Below are 4,111 nucleotides of genomic sequence, written 5' to 3'. Positions count from 1 at the left end.
TGCTGGAGACTGGAGAGTTGGTGTCTCACGACATCAAGCGTCTGAGGAAGAAGGATAACTGGGGCACTCAGGCCCCTAAGACTGGAGTTCCTTCGTCTGCTACTGCCATGGAGACCGAGGAGGAGACTGGGGCTGATGATGATGATGATGATGATGACTACATGCCTTCTGAGGCAGAGCCCTCTTGGGCAAAGAAGCTCAAGTCTAAGATGAAGAAGTTGTTCTGCATGGAGGCTCATGGTCAGTACATGACTCATGTGGCTGAGAAGAAGGCTCGAGGTCGCGACAAGGAGCTCATGTGTCAGTTGGGTGCTACAGTCAACAGTGGATCTGAGGACCAGCTTACTAAGGAGGAGGAGTGGATTCAGCAGCACTGCCCGTGGACCGATTCTGATGCCGAGCACTTCCAGACTGACGACGGTGGTGCAGATGATCCCGCTGGCATCTGATGTGTGTGTCCGTCTACTGCTATCACCTGGAGCCGTAGCATCACTCCCTCTCCTTTTTGGTGTCTCGATGCCAAAGGGGGAGAGAGTTTAGGGATTTGTGCTTTGTGTCATTCGTCTTCTGTGTTTGTGTTTTCCTCGCTATTTGCTTTGTTGGTTTGTGTCAGTGAGACCTAAGTTCCCATCATATGGTGTGAGACATATGCTACCTTATATTTCCAGTATCATTATCTTTGTCACCATATCTTATGAGTTGCATGCTTATCTTGTTAAGTTTATCTATGCTCCTCTAATATATCATGCTTAGGTGTTTTGGTCGGTCTCTAAAATGTAGGAGGAGCGTTGATCCTAGTATGTGTGATGTGCAGTCCAAAGCACTTATCGAGATAGCACACATCTAGGGGGAGCCCATCTACATTTTAGGACATGGGTTTGTGCGCTTGTCCTTTGTGCAAATCCCGTATTGTCATCAATCCACCAAAAAGGGGGAGATTGTAAGGGCATATTTATCCCCAAGTTGTTTTGGTGATTGATGACAATGCTTTTGCGGACTAATCGTGTGCGCTGAGTTCTTTCAGAGATTCATCCATTGGCACGAGACGATTACCTCCCCTCGGTGCTTTATTCAAGACGGTGTAGCTCCTTTGCTTCGTTGTTGGTGGACTAGTTTCATAGGAGTCATCGTACTATCAAGAGGGGATCCGCTTTGGTAAGACTTGGGTGGAATCAACACGTACACATCCTTATCACACCCGTCGTCTTCCTTCCGCATCTTTGGATCTGCCCTTTTCTTCCGTACCTGCTCCGTTCTATCCCAGCGGTAGTACCGCGGTCAACAGTGGTAGTACCGCCGAAGCTCTCCAGCGGTAGTACCGCTCCGCAGAGCGGTAGTACCGCTTGCGGGCTTCGGCCGTAGTACCGCAGTTGTTCCGCGCTACTACCGCCTCGATTCGAGACCAGTGTTTCTCGTGTCGGGTTTTGCGGTATTAGGAGCGGTAGTAGTGGCGGTAGTATCGCTCCAAGCGGTAGTACCGCTCCTACTCCCACGATACTACCGCTCTGGGGCCAGGGCCCTGTCTTCCTCGTCAGCGCGGTAGTATCGCTCTCAGCGGTAGTACCGCCCTGCCCTAGCGGTAGTACCGCTCTGTGCGGGGATGTACAGTGGGGTAACGGTTGGATTGTTTCCCCCCACTATATAAAGGGGTCTTCTTCCCCAAAGTTGACCCACCTCTTTCCCCCAAAGCTCCATTGTTGCTCCAAGCTCCATTTTCGCCCGATCTCTCTCCCTAGCCAATCAAACTTCTTGATTTGCTCAGGATTGGTTGAGAAGGCCCCGATCTACACTTCCACCAAGAGAAATTTGATTCCCTCTCTTATCCCTAGCGGATCTTGTTACTCCTGGGTGTTTGAGCACCCTAGACGGTTGAGGTCACCTTGAAGCCATACTCCATTGTGGTCAAGCTTCGTGGTGTTGTTGGGAGCCTCCAATTGTTGTGGAGATAGCCCCAACCTTGTTTGTAAAGGTTCGGTCGCCGCCTTCAAGGGCACTAATAGTGGAATCACGGCATCTCGCATTGTGTGAGGGCGTGCGGAGAATACAGTGGCCCTAGTGGCTTCTTGGGGAGCATTGTGCCTCCACACCGCTCTAACGGAGACGTACTTCCCCTTAAAAGGAAGGAACTTCGGTAACACATCCTCGTCTCCACCGGCTCCACTCTTGGTTACTTTGTGCCTTTACTCTTGCAAGCCTACTTGTGTTGTTTCCATTGCTTGCTTATGTGCTAGTTGTATTTGCATCCTATAGGTTGCTCACCTAGTTGCATATCTAGACAACCTTTTTGTTGCAAAGTTTAAATTGGTAAAGAAAAGCTTGAAAATTGTTAGTTGCCTATTCACCCCCCCCCCCCTCTAGTCAACCATATCGATCCTTTCACTTGGTCCTGCCTCCGGGTCAGAAACCGCTTCTGGCACTGCCCCCTAGTACCTCTACACCTGAAAGTCCTGAAGGAAATATGCCCTAGAGGCAATAATAAAGTTATTATTTATTTCCTCATATAATGATAAAATGTTTATTATTCATGCTAGAATTGTATTAACCGGAAACATGATACATGTGTGAATACATAGACAAACATATAGTCACTAGTATGCCTCTACTTGACTAGCTCATTAATCAAAGATGGTTATGTTTCCTGACCATAGACATGTGTTGTTATTTGATTAATGGGATCACATCATTAGGAGAATGATGTGATTGACATGACCCATCCCGTTAGCTTAGCACTTGATCATTTAGTATTCTTCTATTGCTTTCTTCATGACTTATACATGTTCCTGTAACTATGAGAATTATGCAACTCCCGTTTACCGGAGGAACACTTTGGGTACTACCAAACGTCACAACGTAACTGGGTGATTATAAAGGAGTACTACAGGTGTCTCCAAAGGTACATGTTGAGTTGGCGTATTTCGAGATTAGGTTTTGTCACTCCGATTGTCGGAGAGGTATCTCTGGGCCCTCTCGGTAATACTCATCACTTAAGCCTTGCAAGCATTATAACTAATGAGTTAGTTATGAGATGACGTATTACAGAACGAGTAAAGAGACTTGCCGGTAACGAGATTGAACTAGGTATTGGATACCGACGATCAAATCTCGGGCAAGTAACATACCGATGACAAAGGGAACAACGTATGTTGTTATGCGGTTTGACCGATAAAGATCTTCGTAGAATATGTAGGAACCAATATGGGCATCCAGGTCCCGCTATTGGTTATTGACCGAGAATGGTTTTAGGTCATGTCTACATAGTTCTCGAACCCGTAGGGTCCGCACGCTTAACATTTCGATGATAGTTTTATTATGAGTTTATAAGTTTTGATGTACCGAAGTTTGTTCGGAGTCCCGGATGTGATCACGGACATGACGAGGAGTCTCGGAATGGTCGAGACATAAAGATTGATATATTGGAAGCCTATGTTTGGACATCGGAATGGTTCCGGGTGAAATCGGCATTTTACCGGAGTACCGGGAGGTTACCGGAACCCCCCGGGGGGTTAATGGGCCTACATGGGCCAAGAGGGAGAAGAGGGAAGGAGCCAGGAGGGGGCCGCGCGCCCCTCCCCCTCCTAGTCCGAATAGGACAAGGGAAGGGGGGCGGCGCCCCCCCTTTCCTTCCCCTCTTCCTCCTCTTTCCCCCCTTCTCCTAATCCTACTAGGAAAGAGGGAGTCCTACTCCCGGTGGGAGTAGGACTCCCCCCTTGGCGCGCCCTCTAGGCCGGCCGCCTCCTCCCCCTGGCTCCTTTATATACGGGGGTGGGGGGGACACCCCAAAGACACACAAGTTGATCTACGAATCGTTCCTTAGCCGTGTGCGGTGCCCCCTTCCACCATATTCCACCTCGGTCATATCATCACGAAGCTTAGGCGAAGCCCTGCGCCGGTAGAGCATCAACATCGTCACCACGCCGTCGTGCTGACGGAACTCATCTCCGGAGCCTTTGCTGGATCGGAGGGCCGGAGATCGTCATCGAGCTGAACGTGTGCTGAACTCGGAGGCCCCGTACTTTCGGTGCTTGGATCGGTCGGATCGTGAAGACGTACGACTACATCAACCGCGTTGTGCTAACGCTTCCGCTTACGGTCTACGAGGGTACGTGGACGA

The sequence above is a fragment of the Triticum aestivum genome, chromosome 6B (genome assembly GCF_018294505.1).
Source record: "Triticum aestivum cultivar Chinese Spring chromosome 6B, IWGSC CS RefSeq v2.1, whole genome shotgun sequence".
NCBI lineage: Eukaryota > Viridiplantae > Streptophyta > Magnoliopsida > Poales > Poaceae > Triticum > Triticum aestivum.
This window is presented reverse-complemented; position numbering follows the sequence as displayed.